Source organism: Notamacropus eugenii, chromosome 2, assembly GCF_028372415.1.
Source record: "Notamacropus eugenii isolate mMacEug1 chromosome 2, mMacEug1.pri_v2, whole genome shotgun sequence".
In the NCBI taxonomy this organism is placed as follows: Eukaryota; Metazoa; Chordata; class Mammalia; order Diprotodontia; family Macropodidae; genus Notamacropus; species Notamacropus eugenii.
In genome coordinates, this window is record NC_092873.1 from 479,451,997 (window position 1) to 479,465,265 (window position 13,269).

A 13,269-nucleotide genomic window follows, 5' to 3' on the forward strand; every position below is an offset into this window, starting at 1 on the left:
TAAAAGCTGAGATTAGCTTACTGACATTACTGAGTTCCAGCCTTCAGTTATAAATTGCAAATATACCAGGAATCACCTACCATTTGGAGGGAGACAAACCCAATAACAAAACAATTGTTCTACAGCAGTACAGGTTTATTAGATCTAGTAAAAAGGGCATTGGGGAAGGAAGAAAAGAGAGATACCTTAGGTAAAAAATAACATGTGGGAGGACAAAAAACCCTTCAACTTTCAAATAAAATAAGAGGTCATGATAAGACACCAGGAAAAGTGAGAAAGAAGGAGAAAAAAAGACAAATCCCACTCTACCCACATTGTTTATACAAAGCAAGGATGCTTAAAGGAGGCACTCAAAGTTCAATTGAGATGTGATAAGATAACAAAACCTGGAAGAAAGAAATGGAAGGACTTGACCTAATCAAGAAAGAGAGACATGACAAAAGAGAATCAAGAAACTATATACAATAATTTTCAGAAGTCTCTACCAACTTCAGAAATTTTCAGAGAAAGAAGAACTACTGCATATAAAGGTTTGAATTTGAAATAAAATGGCAAACAACAAAGAAGACCCAAGGAGAGAAAACCTGCTAACGCTGAAGTTCTCATCAAGAGCAGAATCTTGGTAGGGTTGACTTTCACTTCATTGGCTGCCAATGGCTCCGTGATAGGGGCTGCCCCTTTTGTATATGGACATCCTATTTGCAGGAAGGGACAGAAAGATATTTTAGTGAGGATTGAAGAAGGAGGGCAACTTAAAGGAGTCAGCACCTCAGATATAAGTACTTGAGGAGGACCCCAGACTGAGGGGAGATGAGTTAAAGCATGGTCCACAAGTACTGACTAAAGGTGGGGATGACTGTGATGTTTTATCGTGTATCGGCTTATTTACACACAACTGTTTTCAGCATTTGGAAGAATATAGCTGAGAAACTTTAAATCAAAGTAACTGCTTGGGGAGAATAAGAAAATTGTGTGTGTGAATCCATCCAGGCTTGGGATTTCCCTACTATTTCCCTAACCTTACTGCTAGGTTTTTCTAAGTATATGCTTATTTTCCTTCCCCCCCTCACATTTTTGGGTACTAGTGAGAGAGTGTGATTAGGTTTTTGGGGGAACTGTTATAATTTGATTATTCCTCCTTTTGCCTTCTTGGTTAATGTGTCATGTTCAAAAATTAATGGTGTTGTGACTCATTTGTATAAATAGGAAGCATGCCAAAGAGGGTTCTGGAGCTACAGTAATCAGTAGTAGGAGTATGTTTCCCACACCAGGGTTATCCCTAGGACCTTAAGAATGAGTGACAGATACATGTCTCCCCTTTTGGTGAATCATTCCAATATTCTGCAGTGAGTACAGGTCGGGGTAAATGAGTCACCCCTAACCTAGGAAGAGAAGAGACTGAAGAGAGTAGGGGTTGGTAGCTACACCTGTGCTACACTGGCAAATTATAGAACAGGGTAGCCATAGGGGGCTTAACCCAGTCATCTACTGGAATGCATATCACTTCAGTGGACACACTATCAACCAGTTTTCAAAGTGCCTGGAGCTTGGAGTAGTTTCTAGCACAGAATAGGTACTTAACAAAGTCTTGATGACTTCACTTGACTTGGAGAACACCAGAGACAGCTTTCTGGTTGGGAAAGAAGACAGAGTGTTTACCTTACAGGATCTTGTGAGGATCAAATGAGATAATGCATGGAAAGCTCTTTGAAAACTTTGAAACACTCCATAAATGTCGCTTGTGTTATTGTCATTATTATTATTAATCATGATGATGATGATGATGATGGTGGTGGTATCCTGCTTAGTTTGTCACTTGCAAAAAAAGGAAGTGGATAAAACCTTTGAAGATATGGAAGTCTACTTTGAAGAAGGCAGCCCCAAAATGTTCAGTAGCAGACAAAAGTTAGCAAATTAAGAGAATGATATTTAAGCAAATAGATTTCAGTGGGCATAGGAAAATGTTTGAAAAGTCCCTATGAGAAAGAAAAGGAATCAAGAAAAGGCAAATACATCAATTAATTAGACAAATACATCAAATTAGGCAAATACATTAATTAATTCTACATTAAAAATATTTCCTTGTCAAGGTGCAGTGTACTCAGCTAGGCACTTGAGGGAGATTCAGATGTCAATAACCAGACCTCACATCTCTACAGCAATTACAGACTACCAAGTGCTTTCTTGGCAGCAACAAGGAAAGCTGAATGATACAAGAATCATCACCTCCATTTTGTAGAAGAAGAAACTGAGGTTCACAAAGTTTAAATGACTTGTCCATCTACCTAGGACATGTGAGTTTCTCAAGTCACTTTCACACAATGGGAACTCAAGACCCGTCACCATCCCAATCACCTGTTTCATTGCACCCATCCCCTTGTTTCTTACCTCATCCTTACATAACAGGAACTTAAGGTCTCTCACCATCACAATGATCATTCTGGATGGTTTCCAGTCCATAAGTGTCTTTCCAGAAATGTGGCGACCAGAACTGAACACAAAATTACAGCTGTGTCCTGGCTTGGGCTTAATATAATGAAGCTATCTTTCCATTTCCCTGAACCTTTTCATATAGCATATGTTTATGGTATTTTTCTTGCCTGTGATGATGTATGTGAATGATTGATATTTAGTTTATTATCTGCTAAAACTCCAGTTCTTTATCAGAGAAATACCAGTGGGCTCCATTTTGTACCTATGAGGTTTAAATTTTTGAAGCAAGTAGATTTTATTTTTCAAAAGCTAGATGACCGTTTGTCAAGTATGTGATCGGCTTCTCATTCAATTATTAATTGGATTAGATGGTTTCTGAGAACCCTTCCAAACTGAACATTTTGTAATCCTGTGATCCTTCATTCACTCAAATGGCTCTGTGATCTCATTGATTTGACCATTCCCTCCACTGATACAGATCTCAACTCATGCATGGTCACCCATCCTCTATGACTCTTACTCATGCTCTCCCATTAATTCACTACAGAGGATCCATCCAATGTGCTGGAGATCTTTCTCACTTTCCTTTGATATCTTTAGGATAATGATGGAACACATAGTCCATCCGTTATCTACTGATCTTGCCACATAATGAGAAGATCTTTTTGCTCATGCATTGCTTTGATTATGTCCTTGAGTCTACCTCTTCAGATCTCTTGTTTGTACCATGTACTGTACATGAGCCTGCTCAGGGCACCACATGCTTCTCTGTTGTTCTTTGGACGATCCCCAGTTTCATTTCTTCAGGTCTGTAATATTCTACAACCCAGAGAATATTGGAAGACTATTGGTATGAAAAGGCAGGCCTTTGTTTCAGGGACAAATGTTAGAGGTTATTCATTGAACTGCATATCACAGTTTAGTCTGGACATTCTTAACCATTTTTTTGGTGCCATGGACACTTTTGGCAGTTGGGTTAAGCCTATGGATTCCTCCTCGAAATAATGTTTTATTTGCATAAAATAAAATAGTTACAAAGAAAACCAGTTGTATTGAAATAATTATCAGAATATTTTTAATGAAAATTTCACAAATCCCAGGTTGAGACCCCAGGGTAAACATTCTTCATCTAGTTCTTTTCCTGTTTATTTTTTCCTCTGTAGGTGCTTTTAGCTGCTGTTCAGATACTGGAATGTTTGCCATTTTCTTCTCCAGCTCATTTTACAGATGAGGAAAGTGAGGGAAGGAAGGTTAAGTGACTTGCCCAGGGTCACACAGCGAATAAGTGCCTGAGGCCACATTTGAATGCTGGTCTTCCTGAGTTGAGTCCCAGCACTCTATTCACTGAGCTACCTAACTGCCCATGCAGTAGGTTAGGCCAACATTTGTTTTTTTGTTTTTTGAATGATTATAAATCTTATTTAGAAGGAACTGATGTGATTGATTAATGTAATCAGCACAATGTCCCCTACAAATCAGAGCAACTGGAGGCTCTCATCTGGATCTTGAATTTATCCCTAAAGAATCCTTCCTGAACTTAGACTCTTCAAGGACTTCCCCCATGATAGCAGCAAACACCTTTGGCAAGCAATTGTCTTCCTTTTCTATATCTTTCTTACAATAGATGTATTTTTTTTTTAAAGAGACTGTTCTTTGCCTCTTTTCTTACCTAGCCTTAATCACTGAATGGGTGTTGCCTAGGTCAAACTGAGATCGGGAAAAGGCCTTAGTTTGAATGCATTTTCTATCAGTGTGGCTCAGTAAGAAACTCTGATCTCTTTGGCCATTTTTTCTTGGTGTAAGTGAGATCCAGGATTTTTGACATGCTTTTGGTGTCTTTTCTTCCTTTGAATACCATAAGAATAGATCCTTCAGTGACCTTAAAGTTAGGTTACCCCCTCTGTATACTCTGAAGCTTCTGGGTAGTCTAAGTGGCCAAAGCCTCTCTCATTTCTTATTCCTGAACCCTGTTTTCCAACAGATTTTTCACTGTCCTTGCCCATTTCTTTCTTTGCTTTGAAGTCACTGGGTATCAAAGTTTTGGGGGTGGGGAGGCAGGGGCAGCGTCTCCTTTGTTTCTCTTCAAATTTCAGCTCAAGCACCACCTTTTCCTTCATGAGGCCCTTCTTGGTCCATCCCCTGTCCTGACTCCAGCTGCCCCCATAAAGATTACCTCCTATCTGTTTTGTACATATCTATACAGGCATGTATAGTCCAGCTCCCCTCTTAGAAGGCGAGCTCCTTGAGGGTAGAGACTATTTTGTTTTTGTCTTTGTATATATCTATCCCAGTGCCTGCTATGAAGTAAGCACTCAATAAACACTTTTTGATTGTTTGATTGGTCCAGGAGGAACTCCCTTGTGCGGAATCTCTCTCCTCACATTCAGATCAGCAACCTCTCTGTAACTCCTAGTTTTAGAGAACTGCCTGAATGCACTGATAAATTAGTGACTTGCCAACGTGGGCTTAAGGCAGGCCTTGAGACCATTGGATCCTGATTCCCAGGCCACTGGCGCCTTTGAATTTAATTTGGTGTGTTTTATCAAGTTCTTCAGAGAATTCCTCTACTTCTTAATTCCCCTGTAACAACTGCCCGGACATAAGCTGCAGTTATTCTCATGGGGGTGCTTGTTGCAAATACTTGTAATGAAAATGCAATAAATGGATGACCAAATATCCCATGAAATAATGTTTCTTGCTGCCTTTGAGCGCATGATAAAAAGCACCTCTACCAACTTCCTTATTTGGCTCTGCAAGGATAACCTGTGGCTCATCCTTGCTTTTATCTGCAATTTCCTCCTGTCTCCTGGTTTCATTTATAGCAAGAACATCAAGATTGATGCAATTTAGCTGTTCTAGGAGCAGAAAAACTCTTTGGTCCCTGGGAAAAAGAGCACACATTTAGAGTACCAATAGTTAGAGGTATACCTAATATATAGGTATCAATAAATAGTATAAAGTATGTAGGCATTCTAGAAATGGTGTGCTTAGCAATGTCTGCCATTTTTCTCTTTCTCTATCCTCAACACTAGAGCCCCATACAGGGGACTTTTTTTTGTATTTTTCTTTACTTCATAGATCTCCATGGCTGTTCTCCTGGTGATAAGCCTCGGTAGTACTGAATTAGATTGGACCCAAGCAGACTCAATCTGTTATCCCAACCACACTCAAAACCTTTGCAGTAGAGATTGCCAGAATTAATGCTCAGTGAGCATGGCCCTCGTTCTTCTCCATGCTATAATGAGACATATTTTATTCACATAAAGGTGTCAATGAATGATTGCAACTTTGGAGGTCGTTGATCTTTAGAGTTAGTTTCATTTGAACAAAGTGAAAAATATTAAGTTAAAGAAATAAAGTTCTAAGGGTAGAACTTCAAGTGAGTCAGGGAAAGCATAGAGGGGAAACTAGGGGACCTTTCCCAGACCATGAAATCATAAGGTGTTGGGTCTAGATCCCATCTTGAGGGGTTTAGTATGGTAGGAATCAAGAGTGTCAGAACTAAGTGCCACATATTGGTCGCAGAAGGAGAGAATATACCCCTCTGGGTAGCTGGAGGGAGCCCTGTATGCAGGGAGGTCAAGGAAACAGCCCAAAGGATGGATTGTGAAGTATTAACAACTGACTGTCTTACTTGAGGGATCAGAGCATCCATAGACCCAGAAAGTTGCTAGGTGGAGTGATGGACTTGGAATAATGAAGACTTGGGCTCAACATCTGACACTTACTAGTTGGGAGACCATGGGCAAGTCATTGAAAAAAGGATAAAAATATCTGCAGTACCTTCCTTAAGGTGCTGTTGTAAGATCCAAGTGATATAACATAGGTAAAGTTCTTTGAAAAATGTAAAACACTAAATAAACGTAAAATACTGGGCAAGTGACTTTACTTCTCTATAAAGTTTCTTCATCTGTAAAATGAAAAAGTTAGACACAATGACTTCTAAGGTCCCTTCCAGCTCTTGTTCTATTGAACATTCTTGGGTTTTTTTCCTCTTTAACTCAGTTTGCATTTACAGAGACCTACTATGTGTAGGACACCATAGTAAGTATTCTTGACGAGAGAAGGGGTGTACAAGGCCCTATCTCTTTCTTCAAGGAAACTGTAAATTAATCAGGCAAAGGCAATGACCTAATGTTAAATATTCTTTACTTGGACAATGACACCAGGGTGGAGTATACAGGAGAAGTGGGTTGTAGGCAGCACTTTAAAAGGTTGACCTGGAACTGGCCACCTCAGATTGAAGAAACTGTTAGGAACCAAGAGAATAAGACTAAGTAAGGATGTGCTGGAAGCAGCCTTGGGCAGGGTAGGGATGGGGGAGAACTGTCCATACAGATGTGAGAGTGGAGGTCCATTAAGTAAATCAATCAAATCACCAAACCTCATTTAAAGTAAGTGATAAGAGCTATAGCCCTGACACATTTGTTTGGTGAAAATACATCTCAATTATTCATCAGAGGTGATTAGGCCTGGATGCCTCCCTATTTATAACAGGAAGTCTGTTCACATTGGCTAAAGTACTTGGGCATGCCCTCTGCATCCTGTATAAACCACCCAGCTGTTTGGAATCAGTGATCTTAGTGCCTGGAAGAGAATAGTTTCAGCTAAACACCAGAGAAAAAATTGATTAGGAGAGTATGGGAAGGACCACATCCCTGGCCTCAAATCTTATTCACTTTAGAGAACTGAAGAATTTGGATCTGTTATCTTCATATCAGCTTTCTAGTAGCTGAATGCAGTATGTGCATTGGGTGCCAAGGGCAGACTGGACACAGATTCCAGACTCTAGAAAGAGCCCAGAAGGGGAGCAGAGGAAGCATTCTACAGACAATATTGTGAGGATTCCAGCTAAAAGACCTCTTAGCACTTTCAGTTACTCCTTTGCCACATGGGCTCTAAGATTGAGCCCTCTTTCCTCTAGATTTTATATGTCCTTCAGGGGGATTGTTTTCTACCAATTGTTTTTATTATACTACTTTACTAAATACCTTCTACTAAAAGCTGATTGTCTGACTCATTGATAATCATGGAGAGAAGCACACTGATGGGGGCTCATGAGCTCCAGCACAAAAAACCACCTCAAAACCCTTAAGGTCAAACCCTCGAACCTTGCAGGAATCTAGCAGACACATTCCAGAGATGCAGCTTGTCACTGGGAATGAGAGTGAAAGTTAGGATAATATATATATATTTTGCTACACAGAAAAATATCCAGGAGTTAAACTCAAAAGGGTTTTGTAATTTTATATTTTAAAAGTATCCACAATATTGGGGTGTACGAAAGAGAAGTGAGATAAACCTTCTATTATGCTTCAGCTGTGGTCTGATGACCCTTTACTTGAATCCTTTCTAACTAAAGATAAAGGTAGAGAAGTTGGAGATGGTTCAGAGTTCTAAAAGGTATAAAGATGATTAAAGAGTTGAGAAATAAGATATATGAAGCAAAAGTAAAGGGAAAGGAATCATTCAGCCTGGACAAGAGAAGGCTAGTGGGAGAGTTAATAAGTCTTCAAGTAGAGGAAAGGCTCTTAGACAGAGGGCAATGACCAGCTGGTTTTAATCTCCACTGAAGACAGAATAAGAGGAAATAGATTTAAACTGCAGCTTGAAGGACTTATGTTACATAAAAAGAAGAATTTCTTAACACTGTAAGTCATTGAAGAATATTGGTTGTAGGATTTCTTTTTCTGAAGGTCTTTAAAACATATTATGGATTCTCAGTTATCTGAGATAACTCGGATATCTCTACCTGAAGTGAAAGGAATGAGTTAAATGACCTCTCAAAGGACCATTATAACCCCCTAAATTAACTATTTATAATGCTTTATTAGACACTTTAAAATACCTCAAGTAATTTATATATTATATATTTGAACGTCACAGTTACCTTGTAATTTCACATCTTTGAAAGTCTAAGAAGGTCATCATGAAATGGGACATGGAAATAAGACTTCATTTTTTTGTTTTGTTTTGTTTTTATCCTTATCATGCCATTCCAAAATGGGTAAGCAGTAGAGGCAGTCACAGAAAATAAAATAATTTAAATTTCATGAAATTAAAAGATTTTTGCAAGAATGGAATCAATGTAACTAGGATAAGAAGAGAATCTGTTGATTAAGGAAAATCCTTTCATGAAATATCTTTCAGACTTTGATAGCCATGACATATAGGCAAGAAACAGATATACTAGGTCAAGAACCATTTTCCAATGGATAAATCGTAAAAGGATGTGAGCAAACTTCTTAAAAGAAGACTTGCAGACACCTGACAACCATATGAAAGACTGCTCCAAAACACTAATAATAAAAGAAATGCATATCAAGGCAACTTTGAAGTTTCATCTCACACACAGCAAATTGGCAAAGTTGACAAAAGACATGAAGAGTCAGCACTGGAGGAATTGTGGAGAGAGAGGCACACTAATGAACAGTTGGTAGAGTATGAAACAATCAAACCATTATGGAAAGCAATTTGAAATCATGGTACGAAAGTGACTAAAGCATCCACATCCTTTTACACAGAGCTTCTGCTGCTAAACATACACCCCGAAGATGCTAAAGAGAGAACAAAGTGTTCCATGTGCCAGAATATTCAAAGCAGCACTTTTGTTGTTGCAAAGGAGTGGGAACAAAGTAGTTGCTAATAAATCAGTGAAATAACTAAATAGTTTGTGGTATTACAAGGAGTCGAAATGTTATACTACAAGAAAACATAATAACGAAGAATTCAGAGTAGCATAGTAAGACTTATGTGAACTGATGCAAAATGAAGCAAGCAGAACCAGAAAACAACATAAACTATGACTGCAACCATATAATCAGAAAGAATAAGAAGATCCAAAATTGAATGTTATATTATTATAATGACCTAACTTGTGTCTAGCAAAGAGATAACAAAATGCACCTCATTCACTTCTTGACTGAGATGGGGGTCTATGGATGTGAAACGGTGCTTATACTGTCATACTCAGTTAAAATGCTCATTAGTTTTATTGAGCTGCTTTTTCCTGCTTTTTAAAGATTCTTTGTTGTAAGGGATGGTTTTCTGGCTAAAAGAGGGACAGATCTTTAGATGTAAATCAAAAAATATTATTATAAATTATTTTAAGATCAACATATTTAGTGTCAATATCATTAAAAAAAATTCCTGGAGTTGAGAACCCAGCATCTAAAACAATGGAAAACCTTAAAAGAAAGAAACAAACATTTATATGTACCTACCATGCTCTCAGCACTGTGCTACGTGCTGTTACAAATATTAGCTCATTTGGTCCTTGCAATTTCCCTTTGAGGTTATTATTTTATAATATTTATATATTATTTATTATTATATATTATTAATTATATATTATATATGTAATATTATTATCCCCATTTTACAGTTGAGGAAACTGGGACAAACAGAGTTTAAGTGACTACTTGCTCAGGGTCACACAGCTTGTGTCCTGGGTCAGATTTAAACTCACATTCCTGATTCCAGGCTCAGGGCTCTATCCACTGTATTGCCAGCTGTCTCTAGATGTTTCCAGGGAACCTCTAGAAAAGGCAATTTTTGAAAGGAGATCATATCTTTAGAAAACACAGAAGATTTTGGTAGCTAGATGGCACAATGAAAAGAACATAGTATTTGGAGTCAGGAAGGCCTGAATTCAAATCCTACCTCAGACCTACCTTGATAGCTTTGTGACCCTGAGCAAGTCACTTTGCCTGTGCTTTAATTTCCTTGTCTGTAAAATGGGAATAATAATAGTACCTGTTTCAGAGAGTTATTAAGTGAATGAATATACTTCTTCTCCTGCAAACCTTCTTCTTCTTCTCCTCCTCCTCCTCCTCCTCCTCCTCCTCCTCCTCCTCCTTCTCCTCCTCCTCCTCCTCCTCCTCCTCCTCCTCCTTCCCCTCCTTCTTCTTCCCCTCCTTCTTCCTCCTCTTCTCTGTCAAACTAAGGTTTGTGCCTAACTCTGCCAAGGCAAGCTGGGAGAGTTGGGGTGGGGGTGTCTCATTGAGTACCCTGAGGCTTGCTTAAGAAAATACTCTAGAAAAATGGAACATTTTAAAACACTCCTGACAGAGGGATCTCCAGACAAAATTGTTAAATAAGCAGTGTTTGTCTTTGTCTTTCTTTCTGCAACCTGGCAGCCCTCTTTTTGCTTTCCCCAGTGTCCACACCCCCTCCCAGCCTGGCCTAAAGTTATCTTGTTTCACAGCTGATGTGATGATTCAGGCTGATGAGTGCCCATCAGGAAGAAAGTGTTGTGATATGGTGATTCACACAAAGGTGCTTGGAATTTAATGTGTTGGCCCCCTTGGGAGTCTGTTTTTAAAGAAACCACTGGTTGAATAAAAGGGTTGATTTGCTAACTAATAGAATCATTTCCTGCACCAGCCAGAAGTGAGAGAGAAGAGAGATTTGGGGATTTGTAGCCCAGTCAATCCTGCATGTTTTAAATAATGACTTCTCAATGGGTGTCTATATGTGCTGTGTGTACATTCGTGTACTCATCAGAGTGAGCCTCAGAGGCAAGGGAGACTGAGTTCAAACACTGCTTCTGATACAGCAGATCACACCTTCTCAGTGTCCCAGGAAACTCATGGTCCACACCTGTACTTTCTTTGGTATAGGACATTGCCCCCCTCCAAATCCAGCCCTCTCTCAACCAACACAGACTGGCAGCAACACTGAAGATTATAGCCTTAAAGAGATGCCTGAAGCACCAGGAGGTAAAGCGACTTAACCTAGCTGTCATACAGCTGTCATATATCAGAGGCAGAATTGGAACTTAGACCTTCCTGGTTCTGAAGCTTATTTTTTGATTACATAAAAGTATATATTACATGGGTGTTCAACAGATGTACACACTTAAAGAGTAGAAGGAGGAAATAAATACCCTCTTAAATCTGAAAGTTTTACCAACAGGTAACAGGACAACTTGGTTTTAAAAGACGTTTCAATATCCATTTGTTCAAATGGCTGTGATTGTACAAGTGACAGGAGCTTTCCCTCACCTTTCAGCATGTACCCAGATAATTCTCCCAATCTGTATGGGATGGAGACATGCAGAGACAGAACTAGAAGAGAGCAACTAGCGCTGGGCCCAGATGCCAGTGCACCAGGGAGCATGATTCCTCCCCTGACTCTGTCCCCCTTGGGATGCTCTGAGTGCACTGCTCCACTCCCTCAGTGCCCATGAGCCACCTTGCCTGGGTACTCTAAGGGATTAGGATGGAATCAGCTTTGGTAGCTGGGGATCAGAAGGAGGAGGCAATTGAGGCAAAGATGGTTTATTGTTGTCTGCATAGATCCCCAAAGCCCTGTGCACTACTGTAACCCCAAAGTAAACTCAGCCATAATCCTCTGCCCTCCCTTTCCTCTGTACCCTCCAGAATCTTCCTCTGTTGTGGTTCAGGAGAAAAAAATGTGGCCCACAGGGATCATTATGTATAGTTTTGTGGCCTCTGTTTCTATATGAGTTTGACACTACTACCAGATGATTCCCAAGGTCCCTTCCATCAATGATGGAATCAATGATCCCACTATCCTAGATGCCTTTTTCTCATATGGTTTCCACTTTCTAGTATTCCCTGATACTTAAGTTTCTCCATACCATTCCATATTTTTGAATAGTCTCTCCAAAGATGGTCACTCTTCCTCTCTTATACCTTGATGTTGGGCATCAGGAGGAGGAGTAGACCTACTCCTTCCTCCCAATGGACACTCAAATTTCCCTTTGTCACTATCACTCAACAACAACTTCTCTTCCTTTAAAGTTCCCTCCATCCTAATTTCAGAAAAGCCTGGACTTACATGAACTGATACAAAGTGAAGTGAGCAGAACCAGGAGAATGTTGTACATGACAACAGAAATTGTACAATAAAGAACTATGAATGACTTAGCTATTCTCAACAACACAATGATCCAAGACAATCCCAAAGACTAATGGTGAAGCATACCATCCCTCTAGAGAAAGAACTGATATTGTCTGAATGTAGATTGAAGCATATTATTTTTGCCTTCCTTCCTTCCTTCCTTCCTTCCTTCCTTCCTTCCTTCCTTCCTTCCTTCCTTCCTTCCTTCCTTCCTTCCTTCTTTCCTTCCTTCCTTCCTTCCATCTTATACAAAATTACTAATATGGAAATCATGTTTTACATGATTGTACAGGTATAACCTATATCAGATTGCTTGCCATCTCAGGGAGGGAAGCAGGGAGGGAGGGAGGGATAGAATTTGAAACTCAAAACTTAAAAGAAAAACAAATGTAAAATAATTGTTTTAACATGTAATAGGGGAAAAATAAAATATCATTTTAAAAAGTTCCCTCCATCCTAACTCCTGGCCTCCAGATCACTCTCCCAAAAAACTCTTCTCCAATACCTGCCCCCTTCAAATCACCGTGTCTCCCATTTTTTCAACCTTCTCAGTTTCCATGATTTCAGTCTCCAGTCTACTTCAGCCATTCAAAAGAATGATCATGCCTTAGACAACTTCTGCCCTTCTTCTTTGCCCCCAATGAATTTTTCCCAGGGGCCAGATTTCTTAGTTACAGTTCTGGGAAAAGACACAGTAATGGAGAACTAAGTCACAAAGAGGACATAAGGCAAGTTTATATGAAAAAGATCTGAAACTTTTAGTAAACTGCAAGCTCAAAGTGAATGAACAGTGTAACATGGCAGCCAAGAAAAGGAACATGATCTTAGGCTACATTAACAGTATACAAAATGGCGCCCTGATTGTATTCTCTGTACTGGTCAGACAACATCTGGAATATTACTTTTTCCTGTCATATTTTAGGATGGGATAGATTAGCTAGAGGAAGGCAACCAGAATCACGAGAAAAT

At 39.4% G+C, this 13,269-nt stretch overlaps 1 protein-coding gene across 1 annotated transcript in view; it reads right to left on the minus strand.

The window, feature by feature from the left end:
* Window positions 1–13,269, minus strand: part of STYXL2 (serine/threonine/tyrosine interacting like 2) — a 31,215-nt gene that overhangs the window by 15,396 nt on the left and 2,550 nt on the right. The gene's annotated exons all lie outside the window — the stretch shown is intronic.